Source organism: Schistocerca nitens, chromosome 2 (assembly GCF_023898315.1).
Source record: "Schistocerca nitens isolate TAMUIC-IGC-003100 chromosome 2, iqSchNite1.1, whole genome shotgun sequence".
Lineage (NCBI taxonomy): Eukaryota > Metazoa > Arthropoda > Insecta > Orthoptera > Acrididae > Schistocerca > Schistocerca nitens.
In genome coordinates, this window is record NC_064615.1 from 324,161,088 (window position 1) to 324,180,076 (window position 18,989).

An 18,989-nucleotide genomic window follows, 5' to 3' on the forward strand; every position below is an offset into this window, starting at 1 on the left:
TCATAAAAAAAATTCACAGGTTGAGAATTTGGTTACAAATGTGTAGAAACAAAATCCTATTGATATAACAGTGTCCAAAAAAAATTTTCGTCGGCATTGTGATACATTCACCCATTTACACACATTTCATAACCTTAAAGTACGATTCTTGGTTTCCAACAACCTTTTTCACACACCAGAGTCCCTTAACCACTACTCATTATTCCTTACCTTATTCGTCGACACTTCTTCAATATTTTATGATAACAGATACGTAGCATACTCAAATAACTCATATAGCATCAGCTTATTGATCATAAACATACCGCAACAGCATAATACACATAGCCATCGTAATAATAGCATCATAACACCTCAGTCAAATCTCAAAAACGTCGTAGCTTCCTCCAATAATTTCAAAACCTAAAAAAAATTCTCTGCTCGTGTCAAAAGTGTCATCTGCCTCAAACGAACTTTAAAAATTATGATCCCATACCAAATACATCATTCAAAGCTCTCATAGTATCACAATGGTTCCGAAAAAATATGAACATTTCACAAAGTACAGACAAAATACAATTTCATAAGTGTGAAGGTATCCAATTGTGTAATTGCGTAAACATGTGTCACTGATGTAGTAAAAAAAATGTTTATTTCTCAGTTAAATGATCAGATAGCTGTGTAATTTGTGTGTTAGAGAAATATGGTACCAATGTGTAAAGTTGTATAAGCAAATACCATATTAGCTAGGGTTCCTTGTGGTTGCCACACACATGGTACACAAAGTAAGCGTGTACCCCCCTGAGGATTAATGTAATTATACCCTCAGGTCTTACAGATTACATCAATGGAATGAAATGTATCATGGAAAACCTTTGTATCTTGTACTTCAAATATCTTTAAAAATAAATGTTTTAAGTACAAAATTAATCACTCAAATACGTGTACTGTAGCGCTAAACTGTGCGTCTTGTTGTAAGATAATCTCTGTGGAAGTGTCGTAGGTATCGTCCTCCGAAAGCTAAGTTCTGCAGAAGTCAATGTACTTACCTCATGATACACAAAAGTGAAATGCTTTACGTATAGATATCTTAGTTATTATGCTTATTGCCGTGATGAGAAAAGTACTGTGCTGTAACGTATTGTTGTCCTACGGAAAAGGCTGTCTCCTTGTAGCTATAGCACAAAAGTTACTACTAAAACATGTTTTACTTTACAGAATAATTCAGAAAAACTGTGCAGATATAAAACAGATACACCGCAAAAGCGACATTGTAAATTGTCACTCATTAGTAGCGTCGTGATAAAAACGTGTAGCTGTCACATCAACTAACCACTGTGTCATCTGGTATCTCACAGAAAGTACTTTAAATCCAGAATGTATTTTCAAGTAAACCAAAATGTTGCATTAAAATCTCATTAGCAGTACTGGTAAATGTTCTAAGTATGTAAGCCTTATAGTCGTTACGTAATCGTGCATCTAACAAGGAAGAATGTACACACACAATAACACTGTGTCGCCTGTTCACAATAACAATGCATTCGTAATTTCTGTTTAAATAAGTTCTCTTGGTTCTTGATTGGATATTTAACTTCAAACATTGTTGCATGTTAACAGATTCTAAGTCTTACAAATAGTACTAGTAACGTAAAGTGAAAAATTTTATAGCAAAGACTAAATTAAAAAACAAATTATCTCTCAATAAACGGTTTTACATGTGAAATGTGGTGTAAACCTTTACTCTTCCTAGTACACAGAGTTTCAACTTGAACGCAATTATCATACGGTATACGTCGGTAAAGAATACTGGAATTTTTCTCAATGTTAGCGTCTATGTTACTTGTCTCTGAGCCAGCCGGCGCACGTGGCTGCCTGCGGTGCGGGTCATTGTCTGCTATCTCTTTGTTGGCGTGCGTCGTTATTGGGATTAGGAGACCTAACTTGTACAAATTCACCTTGTCGAGAGTGCCCTGCTCTGTTTGAATCCCGCCAGTTCTGATGGAATTCAGGTCTGTCGTTACGAATATATCGTCTGTCGTCATGTCGGTAGGTTCGGTAGTTTCTTCCTTGTCCGTCACGTGGTGGAGAATTTCTCCCTGAATCGTAATTGTGCGCCGAACTGTTGCGTCTGAAGTTATTCTGCCTCCCTTGATAATAATTGTTTTGGTTCCCATATTGTCTGTTTCTCCGATTGTCTCTGTGATAGTCATTACTACGGAAATGCGATCTTTCTCTGTAACTATTACTACTCTGCCAACGGTTGTCATACGGGTGGTGTCTGTTTTGGTCACGATTTGTGTTGTGAGAATAGCCTTGTCGTGTCCAGTTATTACTTCTTTCATCGCGGAATTGCGACGCATGTGACCTGTAATTGTTGTGTTCCTGGTTTCGCGTTCCGCGATTGTCAGTGTCAATTTCCAGTTCTTGTAACAGGCCCTGAAAAGCTTCAATGTCGTCTTTGCAACGTCCTGCTAAAATAATATGCCGTAAATGTTCAGGTAATTTGATTAAACAAATGCGGATGAGTTCTGAGGGGCTGTATGGGTTTGAAAGATACTGATTCTTGTGCAACATGTCTTCAAAATATTTCACAAGACTGGAAAATTCAGATTGTTCGAAATGTTTCATCATTATGATGCTATGTTTTACTCGGTCTTGTGTAGCTTGAGACCAATATGCTGAGAGGAAGGCATGATAAAAATCTCCTTCACTGTGACAATCGTGAATGACCGATCGCATTCTTACAACTGGTTCATTCTCCAAGTAGCCACACATAAATTCTAATCTGTGTTCTAACGACCAGTTGGGAGGAAAACAATGAGAGAATTGATGAAGCCACGCTTGTGGATGAATGTCGTTGGCAGAATTCTTAAACGTTTTGAATTTACGTGTAGTAATGAACAGCTTATAGTCAAAATCATCATGTCGGCGAGTCGCATATCGGTCATTGTTAGGTCGTGTCGGCCGTTCCATCTCAAAATTCGGTGCACATTGCCAGTTTGTTTCATAACTTCCGAAATGCCCTGTGTTATTATTTTGCGTCTTTTCCGTATTTCTAAGTCCCTCTTCCCGTGTTGGGGCGCGAGTGTCCTCTGAAATACGTAATTCTTGTATTACCTGTGTCAGCTGATCTTGTACTTCGCGGATTTCTCTTTGGTGTTGCGTATTAATTTGATTCAGATTTTGTTTCAGTTTCCTCATTTGTTCGCTCTCTTCTGTGTCATTAAAGACTACCGGTTTTGTGTCATTCAGATTATCATCTACCTTCGTAGATAAGTTAGTGACCTGATCCGAAAGTTCGGCTACTTTCTCCGATAGTGTACTTATTTCCTCAGTGTGTTTTTCTGAACCAAATTTCAGAGTATTTACTGTGTCCTTTAAATTTTCATGAGTTTTTGCAAGTTGCGTAACCGTATCGGTAGATGCAACTGAGTCAATTTTAGCTTGCAAGGTGTCGTGATTTTCATGAACAATGGTTTGCAGTTCTTTTATGGCTGCTTCGTGATTCAGTAATGCATTTTCATGACGCGAAAAAATAGGTTGGAAATGCTCACAAATTTGTGTTTTTACGTCATTACAGACTTTTTGACATTTCGATTCAATGTGATGTAACTCAGTAGTTAAATCCTCACGTGTTTGTTCAAGAGTTTGCTCCAATGAGTCTAACTTTTTAAGATTTTGTTCCACTGTGTCTAACTTTTGAAGCTTTTGCTGTGTTTGTCTCTGATTTTGTTCCATTTGTTGCATTAATTGCAATAATAATGTATTAGTGTCTGGAATCTGTTCCTCTATGCTTTTCGGCAGTGCATTTGCACCAGCAACATTTACATTTTGACAAGCAGAAATTGTGTCTTGACTTATTTGAGAAAACGGTGAGGACCCAAAACCTGAATCTACAGTATTTGCAAAATTGTGTCCTGTCATTCCCGATTCCTGAGGCGAGCTGTTGCCGACCGATCGATCGATAATGCTTCCCTCTTCACTAATTGTTTCACTGTCTATGCCATTGTTTGCCGCAAGCTCCATTTCCCTATGCGCAATTACCAAATTACTACTTTGAATATTAGTTAATTCATTACACGGTGGCGCTAACACACTGCTTTCGTCTTCGCTGTCATTTCTCAATTTACTTTGGAGCCTAGTGTTACGTTTTTCACACGCCATTATTGTCACAATATTTCACACGACAACACAGAAAAACACAATTTGAAGAGCAAAAATAAGAGAACACATTAACATAACACTGAAATTAATATCTAGTTAATTGCAGCTGCGAAATACTTGGTGCAAATCTACATGCATGCCACACCTGTTTTACTGTACAACAATGAAAGACTGCAACTACAAAGGAAATTCTCTACAATTACGCGCTAGCAATAAACAAAATCTACACTAATTACACAAACTACAAGAACAAATCAGAAGATTCCAGTGAGGTATCCTAGGCTAAGGGTCGACATATGTAACGTCCCCTTTGAACAATTTTACACGACTGTGCTTAAACTGACGCACAATATTTTTAGCGCAACGCAATCTGACTTTCAATAATCTCTAGAAGAGAATGGCCCTGACTAACATTAACCTGTACTTTTCACAAATCACTTACCTCACAAAAATCTTCGCTGCTCAAGCTACTGCAGTACAGCGAGCGCCACTACTGCCAGCTAAATAAAAGATTCAAACTATGGAAGGCACTAACTACTGATAGGGATAGTTAGCAAATGAAAGATATTAATAGAGAACAAACAATGTATTTACCTTGATATCATCATATATATAGCAGTTCATGACAAATTACAAAACTCCGCCATCTCTCTCCCCACATCCACCACTGCTGGCGGCTCACCTCCAACTGCGCAACGCTACGCGTTGTTCACAGCCAGCTGCCTAACACTACAATGGCGAGTATTACAACAATGAAAAGCAGCCACAGACTGCACACAGCACAGCCAGTGATTTTCATACAGAGGTGGCGTTACCAATAAAAAAACCTAAACAGCCTACTTACACATTTTACTGCACTGAATCGACCGGAACGCGCATCACTCCACTGCCATAACACTAGGCCTCACTGAAAATTGCAATTTTTTACTGTTAAAACGGAGATCATTCAGAATCAATGGTATCCTTTGGATAATGACAGTTTTATGATCGTTTGAATTTAAGTTCTCCCTTGCGGCCTCAGAAATAACAGATGTAAGACTTCAGTACTTTTCAATAATTTACATCTGTCACTTCCTTTCCCAGCCTAATCACTTTCCCAGGTATGAAATGACGGGCCTAGGAATACCGAAAATTGTGGATTCCTCAGTAATATGCCACTGTGCGTTTTTTCAGTGGGAGGTAACTGCTTGAAAATGAGAAATGCTCGAAGCTGCTATCCACATAGGTTAACAATTTTGACACCCTGTTAACAGCCATTTTTCTCAGGGAACAGGTAGACGTACGAAGTCGACCTTTATGTCACTAAAGGTCTAAGGTTCCTTGGCGGCGTAAAAAAAAAGAGCTTGCAAGTCAATGCAATCAAAAGAAACGGCCATTTATATCATATTTTGACACTCGCAAACTCACTCATCAAAGCCTATACAGTACTTCCCGTTGAGCTGGAATCATGAAATTCGGCGGGAAACAAGGTACAGCCACACCAAAAATATCCGAAAACCGTAAATTTGTATTTACACTACTGGCCATTAAAATTGCTACACCACGAAGATGACGTGCTACAGACGCGAAATTTAACCGACAGGAAGAAGATGCTGTGATATGCAAATGACTAGTTTTTCAGAGCATTCACACAAGGTTGGCGCCGGTGGCGACACCTACAACGTGCTGACATGAGGAAAGTTTCCAACAGATTTCTCATACACAAACAGCAGTTGACCGGCGTTGCCTGGTGAAACGTTGTTGTGATGCCTCGTGTAAGGAGGAGAAATGCGTACCATCACATTTCCGACTTTGATAAAGGTCGGATTGTGGCCTATCGCGATTGCGGTTTATCGTATCGCGGCATTACTGCTCGCGTTGGTCGAGATCCAATGACTGTCAGCAGAATATGGAATCGGTGATTCAGGAGGGTAATACGGAACGCCGTGCTGGATCCCAACGGCCTCGTATCACTAGCAGTCGAGATGACAGGTATCTTATCCGCATGGCTGTAACGGATCGTGCAGCCACGTCTCGATCCCTGAGTCAACAAATGGGGACGTTTGCGAGACAACAACCATCTGCACCAACAGTTCGACGACGTTTGCAGCAGCATGGACTATCAGCTCGGAGACCATGGCTGCGGTTACCCTTGACGCTGCATCACAGAGAGGAGCGCCTGCGATGGTATACCCAACGACGAACCTGGGTGCACGAATGGCAAAACGTCATTTTTTCGGATGAATCCATGTTCTACTTACAGCATCATGATGGTCGCATCCGTGTTTGGCGACATCGCGCTGAGCGCACATTGCAAGCGTGTATTCGTCATCGCCATACTGGCGTATCACCCGGCGTGATGCTATGGGGTGCCATTGGTTACACGTCTCGGTCACCTCTTGTTCGCATTGACGGCACACTGAACAGTGGACGTTACATTTCAGATGTGTTACGACCCGTGGCTCTACCCCTCATTCGATCCCTGCCAAACCCTACATTTCAGCAGGATAATGCACGACCACATATTGCAGGTGCTGTACGGGCCTTTCTGGATACAGAAAATGTTCGACTGCTGCCCTGGCCAACACAGTCTCCAGCTCTCTCACCAATTGAAAACGTCTGGTCAATGGTGGCGGAACAACTGGCTCGTCATAATACGCCAGTCACTACTCTTGATGAACTGTGGTATGGTGTTGAAGCTGCATGGGTAGCTGCACCTGTACACGCCATCCAAGCTCTGTTTGACTCAATGCCCAGGCGTATCAAGGTCGTTATTACGGCCAGAGGTGGTTGTTCTGGGTACTGATGTCTCAGGATCTATGCACCCAAATTGCGTGAAAATTTAATCACATATCAGTTCTAGTATAATATATTTATCCAATGAACACCCATTTATAATCTGCATTTCTTCTTGGTGTAGCAATTTCAATGGCCAGTAGTGTATATCACACGAGATAAAAAAATTTTGTCATTTGTTGTCTGACTGTCTGTCTATCTGTCTGTGACTATCGATACCGGTAAGAGGCAAACATTTTCGAGATTCTCGATTTCCTGAATGGATGAACTATCTGTACACATAACTAAAGTTGTGCGGAACTTTTGAGCGCGAGTTCTCGTCGCACTTGGCCAATATGTTTTACGTATATCAACCTTGCCACATATTTTTTCCCATTTAGTAAGCCATATGTGTACCAAGTTTGGTTGCAATTTCACGAGGTCCCCAGAGTTATGCTGTAACACACACACAAAAGCACACACACACATCCATATTTTTATGTGCAGAAAATCGACGGGTCTCCTAACGAACCCTCGATTCATACGGGAAGCAAGCCCTGCCACAAAATTGTAATCGCTACTAATACGTCGATTTTGTGCGCATGATTTTAAGCGACATGGTTGGGGCTCTCATCGATGTTCCTTGTGATTATTACTTGTGAAGAGACAGTCATGATCGCAAAATATCGTTTATTTTAAATAAAATTACATTATATATTATATATTTTTATGTGTAACTGAATTGTCTTCCTCAAGACGAACCCTTATGGGGGGGAATACGGTTAGGGCAGTTGCATGGGGAAGAGGAGTACTTTCATTGGAGTCTCTGTAGTATCAATCAGTTATCTAAGCACGTCATCTGTTTTCGTTTATTTTGGTATAGTGCCAGTTCGACCGGCTCGCCTGCATCTTACTGGCACAGCTTTTGTGCTAGCATTTCTTAGCTGTCAGAACACTGACCTTGGGAAGGCCGTGATGAAAGCCTCTCCACCGATAATCCATACTGAAGATAAAGGAACAGCTAACTGATAGTGGGAGCTCAAACTCAACGGCACATTGCATGTTACGACTGGGCTGGACATTCTTAAAAACCGGTTGTGGACTGTCCACCAGTTATCGCACAGTGCTGATCTTTGCACGTACCCTCCGACTGCAATCTATTGGGTACGTTCTTAACTTCATAGCGTTCTGCCATAAGTTTACTAGGCACAACATATACATATAAAAGAGACTGTAGTGATAAATAAGATATTCTCCATCACTATTTACAGCCGTCTGCCAACGCTGGGGTGACTTTTCGATTCCACAATTGTAGAAATGACGTAGTTTTGAGGCGAAGAACTCGGCGAGCCATGTTCGGGGCGCATTTTCATCCGCAAAGGAAGTTCCTTGAAGTTTGTCCGATAGACAGCAGAAAAGGTGAAAATCTGAGGGCGCGATGTGAGGTGAACAACATGTGTGCGAAATGACTCCCCAACCCAACTCCTGCATAGTGCTCTTTTGTCAGAGTAGCAGAATGGGGCGGGCGTTATTGTGTCTGCAGCAGCACTTCACGCAGTCTTCCTGGTCGTTGACACCCAAAGCCGCTGTTCCGCCAGATGCAGAACATTATCTTTCGTGAATGCGCGCAGGTCTTTGTACGGGGAGCTGCTGCTTTGTTTGGGATCAACAATTCATTTCTTGTTGGATGTGAGGTCCGCCAGTTATGCAAAACACCGTTTTTTCTCAGTACCCAAACATGTTTCGGCACCACTGTGTCGTCATCATTGGGTTTTAGTTTTTATTTATTCTGCAATGTGAACATTTTTGTTAAATGATTATAAAATTATGTCCATCTTTGGTTCAAACAACAGATCGTTTCCTTTTGTAAATACTAACAGAATCTTCCGTCGGTTCTTGGTAGAACAACATTATATAAATAAATGAAAAGCACCAGTTTGCTTTTGTTCTACAATATTTTTGTAAATACCTTTACATTTGGCGTGCATGAATTTTCTGGATCACTTGTGTGTTAATTACTACAAGTAGCTTGTCATCTGCAACCAAACGATGTTGATGAGAAAGTTTTTTGCTGGGAGTTAACCTATCTTCTAGAATGTAATTTAGTATTTCGCAATGTTTTCGCGCCTATTTTCGTATTTACTTACGTTTTCGTGTGGCAAGCGGTTCCATTCTCCACATCATGCTGAGATGTTGTGATGCATACGTAACTATAACAAGTATTTTCCACAAATAACGTAGTAAAAAACTTTTCACTACACCAGAACACAGTGTGATTGTGGTTTGTTATGTTTCCCAGCCCTGTCAGTGTTCATTTGTTCACCAGAGAGTTCGGCGCAAAAATTTGAATTATGTTGGCATTTTATCTTTGTGTGTGTGTGTGTTTTCTGTGTTTCTGTGTGCTTTCTTAACTGTGTGTGTTGTCTTTTATATGGTATTCCTTTTGTGTGTAAATGGTGCGTCTTTGCAGAACACCCATGAAGAAACAGAACTACACACAAGAACTAAACACAATAAAACAAATAGCAGTAGAAAATGGTTATACTACCCACATCGTAGAAAAGTTAAATAAAAAAATATGCAAACAGGACAAAAATGAGCACATCACACACACACAAATCCTCACCCAGCACAGAACAACACATAACACAAACAATGACCACACACAAGACACAACAGAGCAACAACACACACACGAAACGAAATGGCACATACTCACCTACGATAATAAGATTGTTCACAGAATAGGCAACTTATTAAAGAAACAGGGACTCCAGATAGGACACAGGACGGAGAACACAACACAGAAAAAGATCAGAACACGAGAAACACCCATGGATAAATTTAACAGATCAGGAATATATGAACTCACTTGCCAGCCAGTATACATAGGACAAACATGCAGAAACTTCAAAGCAAGATATTCGGAACATCTCCGAGCTTTAAAAAGCAACAGCTCCCATAGCACATTTGCTGACCCCCTTATAGCCAACAATCACCACCCAACCACAATAGAAACAGACTTAAGCATACTATAACCCAGCCACAGCCTATACAGCAAACTGATCATTGAGGAAAACTTCCATTTACAGAATGCAATAGCAGAAGGAACACACAAAGATAAAATGCCAACAAAATTCAAATTTGGCGCCGAACTCTCTGGTGAACAAATGAACACTGACAGAGCTGGGACACACAACAAACCACAATCACACTGTGTTCTGGTGTAGTGAAAAAGTTTTTTACTACGCTATTTGTGGAAAATACTTGTTATAGTTACGTATGCATCACAACATCTCAGCATGATGTGGAGAATGGAACCGCTTGCCACACGAAAACGTAAGTAAATACGAAAATAGGCGCGAAAACATCGCGAAATACTAAATTACATTCTAGAAGATAGGTTAACTCCCAGCAAAAAACTTTCTCATCAACATCGTTTGGTTGCAGATGACAAGCTACGTGTTGTAATTAACACACAAGTGATCCAGAAAATTCATGCACGCCAAATGTAAAGGTATTTACAAAAAGAAACGATCTGTTGTTTGAACCAAAGATGGACATAATTTTATAATCATTTAACAAAAATGTTCACATTGCAGAATAAATAAAAACGAAAACCCACTGATGATGACACAGTGGTGCCGAAACATGTTTGGGTACTGAGATAAAACGGTGTTTTGCATAACTGGCGGACCTCACATCCAACAATTTTAACTGCAAACACGGCCAATACAAGGAGTTGCAAAACAAAATTCATATCCTTTCCGTGCGTTCGCATAGTGGAATGATCACAGTTCATCACATTTGTCAATTCTCGAGTACATTGACGTGGATCATTGTGAATTAATGCGTTCAAACGATTTTTATCAAAACCGGAACGTCTTCCTGAACGTGGAGAGTCACCAATGTCAAAGCGATCCTCCTTAAAACGAAAAAAATCATTTTCTTGCTGTTCTCTGTCCAGTGGCATTATCCCCATACACGGCATAAGTGTTTCTGGCTGCCCCGGCTGCTGTCACCCCTCTAACCCAGCAAAGCTTTTGATACTGTTAACTTTGACATATTGCTCAGAAAAATGCAACAGATTAATTTCTCAGATAGTGCAATGAGATGGTTTGAAAGCTAGTTAAAAGAGAGACAGCAATGTGTCGTCTGCGTAAATGAAAAATCTTCCTGGAAACATGTCTCCTCGGGAGTGCCACAAGGATCAGTATTAGGACCACTTTTTTTTTTTTTTTTTTAATATGTCGACGATATTTCGTCGGTTCTGTCCTCCTGTAAATATCATTTCTATGCCGACGACCTCCAGCTCTACCTAAGCGTCAGACCTGAAGATATAAACACTGCAATCGTTCAGATGAATGATGATCTGTCTTCAGTAGTGACATGGGCGAAAAACCTGGGGCTTAAACTAAATGCAAAAAAGACACAAGTTATCTTAATAGCGCATCAGAAATTAATAAATTCAGTTTTCCGCCAACGGCAGCCTCCTATTCTGCTCGACTGTATTCCAATACCATATCAGAAAACAGCTAAAAACTTGGGTGTAACTTTGGATGAGCATCTCAACTGGGCGGAGAACACAGTCGCAGTATACCGGAAGACGTCCACTTGTCTCTATGCTCTCAAAAAGTTTCGGAACGGAACGTATTTCCACAAGACTTGAAATACCAGCTCGTGCAAGCACTCGTTCTACCGAACCTCCACTATTGTGATGTAATTCAACAAGGCATGAGTAGTGAAAACAACCGACGGCTAGAACTAACTATGAATGCCTGTTTGCGTTACACCTGCAACATTCGCCGATATGATCATGTTAGTGCTTCACACTCCCAGCTAGTGTGGCTGCGGCCGGACAAATTGCGTGACTACCTCACTCTATGTCTACTTCACCGACTCCTCGTCGCGCAGGCAGCCCAGTATTTTGCTTCAGAGATTAAACATCTTTCAAGCCATCATATTCACAACACGAGGTCACTCTTATTTGGTATCCTAACTGTGCCCACTCACAAAACAAAAACTTTTGCAAACTCCTTCTCAGCTGCCGCTGTCCGCCTCTGGAACAAACTGCCCCTTACCTTGCGCAAAATTCAATCCCCTGCTGTTTTTAAGAAGAAGTTGAGCATTTCCTACTACCATCCTCGTAACGTTTTCCACAAAATTAATGTACAAGGCCAATCCTCTCTTCTTCCTCTTCATCTATCTCTGTTAACCACGCAATCTTCTTTTCCTTTATATTTCCTTAATTATGGTACATTTTGTCTCTATTCTTCTCCTCCCTTCACCATCAGTCTTTCTCATACTCCCTGCTGCTAGCACTCTGTCTCTTTCATAATGTCTAATTATAACAGTACTTATCATCTACGAATATAAACTCTATATGTATGTATTTTTCAAGTGGGCTTTTGTAATTGGTTATTTCACTTTTTGTACTAGATGTAGTTTAACATGCCTACTAAAACATATGAATGTAAAATAAGTAGAATACCAGGTTAGATGTAAAAGAGGGTCTGATGGCCCTAATCTAGCCAGGTTAAAAAATAAATAAATAAAATAACTCAAACTCAAGAATACGTAGGAAATGTTCCGATATTTCCACTTGGCACTCCATTCCTAGCGCCCACAACTCTACCTACTATTTCCAAATTGCAAAATTACAATATGTAAACTCAAATAGCAACAGTGAAGTAGAAATAAAAATAACAATCGATAAATAAACCCATAGCAACCGGCATACCAACATGCAAAAGAAAAACGCTACGAACTTATGCACAAACCCAATACAAAAATTTCCGAACGCGTGGTGTTACACGAAGTACGTAAGTGCGCGTCATTCTCGTTAATTCCCACGACCCTGCGCAACAGCACACTCTCTGCGTACTGTGATATAAATGGCATGCCAGGTAGAAGAACTCGCGGTTAAGCATTCTGCTTTATCAGCCGCTTCCTGTGTCACGCGACGCACCGTCTCGCCGGCGGCAACAGGTGTGTCACGTGCCGGCGCTGGACTTTGGGACCGGCCGGGGGTTGCCGGGATGGCTTTGTCGCACTACCGGGCTGTCACGCGTGCGTGAGTCACAAGAGAGGTGACGCATTCAAGCCACCACACTGCTGACACACGCACTCGCAGTCAACTAGCTTTTGATGCTCGCTATCTGTCCATAAACTCATCACGCAACACTTAGGTACATAAACTTTTGCTAGGGTGTGGGACGAACATTGTTGCTTCATAACTAAATTAAAAATTGTGCCAGTATCCCGGTACTGACTAAGGTATCCAAATGTTCAAATGTGCGTGAAATCTTATGGGACTTAACCGCTAAGGCCATCAGTCCCTAAGCTTACACACTACTTAACCTAAATTATCCTAAGGACAAACACACACACCCATGCCCGAGGGAGGACTCGAACCTCCGCTGGGACCAGCCGAGCATAAGGTTTTCGGTGGGTTTCTTGTGGTAGTATAGCAAATGACAGATCTGGAAATTCATCTGTCATTTTTTCTCACACGAGAACCACTTTGCCTAACTACGAAGTCGCCTGTTACACTGCGCTGCCAGAGGACCAGATAGATAAAGTACACTACTGGCCATAAAAATTGCTACACCATGAAGATGACGTGCTACAGACGCGAAATTCAACCGACAGGAAGAAGATGCTGTGATATGCAAATGATTAGCTTTTCACAGAATTCACACGAGGTTGGCGTCGGTGGCGACACCTACAACGTGCTGACATGAGGAAAGTTTCCAACCGATTTCTCATACAGTAACAGCAGTTGACCGGCGTTGCCTGGTGAAACGTTGTTGTGATGCCCCGTGTAAGGAGGAGAAATGCGTACCATCACGTTTCCGACTTTGATAAAGGTCGGATTGTAGCCTATCGCGATTGTGGTTTATCTTATCGCGACATTGCTGCTCGCATTGGTCGAGATTCAATGACTGTTAGCAGAATATGGAATCGGTGGGTTCAGGAGGGTAATACGGAACGCCGTGCTGGATCCCAACGGCCTCGTATCACTAGCAGTCGAGATGACAGGCATCTTATCCGCATGGCTGTAACGGATCGTGCAGCCACGTCTCGATCCATGAGTCAACAGATGGGGACGTTTGCAAGACAACAACCATCTGCACGAACAGTTCGACGATGTTTGCAGCAGCATGGACTATCCGCTCGGAGACCGTTGCTGCGGTTACCCTTGACGCTGCATCACAGACAAGAGCGCCTGCGATGGTGTACTCAACGACGAATCCAGGTTCTGTTTACAGCATCATGGTAGTCGCATCCGTGTTTGGCGACATCGCGGTGAAAGCACATTAGAAGCGTGTATTCGTCATCGCCATACTGGCGTATCACCCGGCGTGATGGTATGGGGTGCCATTGGTTACACGTCTCGGTCACCTCTTGTTTGCATTGACGGCACTTTGAACAGTGGACGTTACGTTTCAGATGTGTTACGACCCGTGGCTATATCCTTCATTCGATCCTTGCCAAACCCTACATTTCAGCAGGGTGATGCACGACCGCATGTTGCTGGTCCTGTACGGGCCCTTCTGGATACAGAAAATGTTCGACTGCTGCCCTGGCCAGCACAATCTCCAGATCTCTCACAATACGCCAGTCACTACTCTTGATGAAATGTGGTACCGTGTTGAAGCTGCATGGGCAGCTGTACTTGTACACGCCATCCAAGCTCTGTTTGACTCAATGCCCAGGCGTATCAAGGCCGTTATTACGGCCAGAGGTGGTTGTTCTGGGTACTGATTTCTCAGGATCTATGCACCCACATTGCGTGAAAATGTAATCACATGTCAGTTCTAGTATAATATATTTGTCCAATGAATACCCGTTTATCATCTGCATTTCTTCTTGGTGTAGCAATTTTAATGGCCAGTAGTGTATTAACAACTCGGTAGAAAAGAATGAAAGTGCGTGAGCCTTTGCCAGAGATTTCCCAATCGTACACAGGAAGCTGGACGTCATACGGCATGAGGACTGCTTGACTGTAGCACCAAATGGGGCTGACCCTGCAACATGACTCAGTTGAAGGAATGGGACAAGGCAGTGTGTGTCAGTCAGCGAGGAGTTACGGTTCCCTAAAGTAGTATAAGAGAGTGGCGTAGTGTTTCGCCCCTAGTGTTCAATCTATACGTGGAAGAAACAAGCACGGAAATAAATGTGAGGTTCAAAAGTGGGTTTAAAATTGAGGGTGAAAGGGTGTCAATGATAAGATGCGCTGACGACATTCCTACACTCAGTGTAAGAGAAGAAGAATTACAGGGTGTGTTGAATGGAACGAACTGTCAAATGAGAACAGAACATGGACAGAGAGTAAATCAAAGAAAGATGAATCTACATCTACATCTACATCCATACTCCGCAAGCCACCTGACGGTGTGTGGCGGAGGGTACCCTGAGTACCTCCATCAGTTTTCCCTTCTATTCCAGTCTCGTTTTGTTCGTGGAAAGAAAGATTGTCGGTATGCCTCTGTGTGGGCTCTAATCTCTCTGATTTTATCCTCATGGTCTCTTCACGAGATATACGTAGGAGGGAGCAATATACTGCTTGACTCGTCGGTGAAGGTATGTTCTCGAAACTTCAAAAAACGCCCACACTGAGCTACTGAGCGTCTCTCTTGCAGAGTCTTCCACTGGAGTTTATCTATCATCTCCGTAACGCTTTCGCGATTACTAAATGATCCTGTAACGAAGCGTGCTTATCTCTGTTGGATCTTCTCTATCTCTTCTATCAACCCTATCTGGTACAGCTCCCACAACGGTGAGCAGTATTCAAGCAGTGGGCGAACAAGTCTACTGTAACCTACTTCCTTTTGTTTTCGGACTGCATTTCCTTATGATTTTTCCAATGAATCGCAGTCTGGCATCTGCTTTACCGACGATTTATCCATTTTAAATCACTCCTAATGCCTGCTCCCAGATAATTTATGGAATTAACTGCTTCCAGTTGTTGACCTGCTATATTGTAGCTAAATGATAAAGGATTTTTCTTTCTATGTATTCGCAGCACATTACGCTTGTCTACATTGAGATTCAATTGCCATTCCCTGCACCATGCGATCATGCAGATCCTCCTGCATTTCAATACAATTTTCCATTGTTACAACCTCTCGATATACAACAGCATCATCCGCAAAAAGCATTAGTGAACTTCTGATGTTATCCAAAAGGTCATTTATATATATATATATATATATATATTGTGAATAGCAACGGTCCTACGACAGTCCCCTGCGGCACACCTGAAATCACTCTTACTTCGGAAGATTTCTCTCCATTGAGAAGTGGCAGAAATGAGAACAGCGAAAAATTTAACATCATAATTGGTGATCAAGAAGTAGATGAAGTTAAGTAATTCTGCTATCTAGGCAGCAAAATAGCCAACAATGGACGGAATAAGAAGGACATAAAAAATAAACTAGCATCGGCAAAGAGGACATTCCTGGCCAACAGAAGTCTGCTAGCACCATACATAGTCCTTAATTTCAGGAAGAAGTTTCTCAAATAATACGTTTGGAGCACAGCATTCTATGGCAGTGAAACATGCACTGTGGGAAAACCAGAACAGAAGAGAATCGAATCATTTGAGATGTGGTGCTACAGACGAATGTTGAAAGCGGGATGGACTGATAAGACAAGGAATGAGGAATGTCTGTAGAGGATGCAGCTATAGAGGAAGGCAGAGATTGGAATACATGCAGCAGATAATTGAGGACGTAGGTTGCAAGTGCTACTCTGAGTTGAAAAGGTAGGCACGGGAGAGGAATTAGTGTCGGGCCGCAACAAACCAGTCCCAAGACTTGTAAAAACCAAAGGGGGTGGCGTCCAGGAGACAAGATTTGGAAGACTTCACACGGGGAAGAATAAGTGTGACGAGTGTAGCATAGCAGTTTGGTTTTGCTCATAGCATAATTTCACGTGCAACTTGGAGCGTTCCGAATCACAGGCACTGCTGCCCCAAGGAGAGGAGGTGATCGATCACTGTCAACTATAGTAGCAGACGACCGCTACGTTCTGCAACAGGCAAGAAGGGACCCGCGTCAAACAGTTTGAGGAGATGCAACCAATTTAACAGGGCTGCAAGGCAAGCACTCTCACGCACTCCCCACTGGCACGGCAGATGCATGGGGGTGGTCGCCGGAAGACCAATACGTATACGTTGTGTTCCGTTGAAAACCGCACATCGATGGCAGCGTTTGCAATGGTGCCAAGGGCATATGGGTTGGACTAACAAGTAGTGGGGTCGCTTGCATTTCACGAATGAGAGCAGATTCTGTCTGAGTAGTGATTCGGGACAAACTCTCATATGACGAGAGAGGCGAACACGTAATGCGCGCACGAGCGTTGTCGTTTTGGTGGGCCTTGTGTTATGATGTGAGGAGGCATAACGTTGCATGACCGTTCTAATCTCCATAACTCTGAAAATGGTTCACTCACCAGTCAACGTCATTGTGACACTGAACTCGTTTCCCATGCTTTTTCAGGCGTACACTCGGTTCTGATTTCATTTTTATGGACGACAATGCACCACCGCATCAAACAGTGCAAACCAAGGAGCTCTTGGAACGAAAGGATATTCCGCAAATAGACAGGCCACCCGGACCCCCTCTCCCCTACTTAAGCCCCACCGAGTACGTGTGGGATGCGTTCGGGAGACGTGTAGCAGCACGTCCACATGCGCCAACGACCATACAGTAGTTGTCAACCGTACCGTTGGAAGAATGCAACCTCCTACCGAAAGAACTCCTTACCGGCCTTGTGGCCAGCATGAGAGCAAATTGCATAGCATGTAGTGCCGTCCGTGGTGATCACACACCCTGTTACGAACCATGTCCCGCCTCTGGCAATGTTCAGGGGATCCTCATAAATCGCAGTAACTTCAGTGTAATTATTATTTTTGAAGGGAAGTGTCATCCCTGTTCGTCTCACTGCGTTTGTCTTTTAGTTACCTTCTGTACTACACTGCAGCATTTGTTTCTTGCGTGGTCCAAGTTTCATCGAACTGTGTTGCTTAGCAGTGATAGCACTCCGTCTTCAGGCCACAAGTGGCCCATCGGGAACATCCGACCGCCGTGTCATCCTCAGCTGATAAACAATAAATGTCGTGTGGCTAGGGCCTCCCGTCGGGTAGACCGTTCGCCTGGTGCAAGTCTTTCGATTTGAGGCCACTTCGGCGACTTGCGCGTCGATGGGGATGAAATGATGATGATTAGGACAACACAACACCCAGTCCCTGTTCGGGGAAAATCTCCGACCCAGCCGGGAATCGAGCCCGGGCGCTTAGGATTGACATTCTGTCGCGCTGACCACTCAGCTACCGGGGGCGAACATCCTCAGCTGATGATGCATATAGGAGGGGCGTGTGGTCAGCACACCGCTCCCCCGGTCGTTAAAATCGTTTTCTGTGACTTGAGCCGCTACTATTCGGTCGAGTAACTCATCAATTGGCATCACGAGGCTGAGTGCACCCCGAAAAACGGCAACAGCGCATGGCGGCCTGGACGGTCACCCATCCAAGTGCCGGGCACACCCGACAGCGCTTAACTTCGTTGATCTGTCGGGAACCGGTGTATTCACTGCGGCAAGGCTGTTTGCTTAGCAGTGATACATAATCAGAAAATTGCTTTCGTTCTTAACTTTTTGACACCAGTGTATTTGGCTGGAAAGTTTTTTGAGTGTGGCCTGTTTTTATTTTGTTTTTGTACAATATATTATTGTAATTATTGTAGAAATATTGTTTTTCTGTTGTTCTCTTTATCTGACAGGTTCTGATGATGGACAGATTCTGACGATGGCTGTGGCCGAATCAAGTAAAAATGCGCAAAAAAAAAGAAGATATACTAGCGGTTTAAACGGACAACTACATCGTCCTTATAATAGTCCAGGTCTCAAGCAATCCACGCTGCTCCTTGGTTATTAACATAAATGATGCTTGTAACTTACATACTCGTACATTGATCACCAGTAAAATCGGAACACCAGGAACTACAACGAAAGTCGAAACTCGATACTGAAATACTATAGACGCTGCTGTAGCCGAGCGGTTCTAGGCGCTTCAGTCCAGAACCACG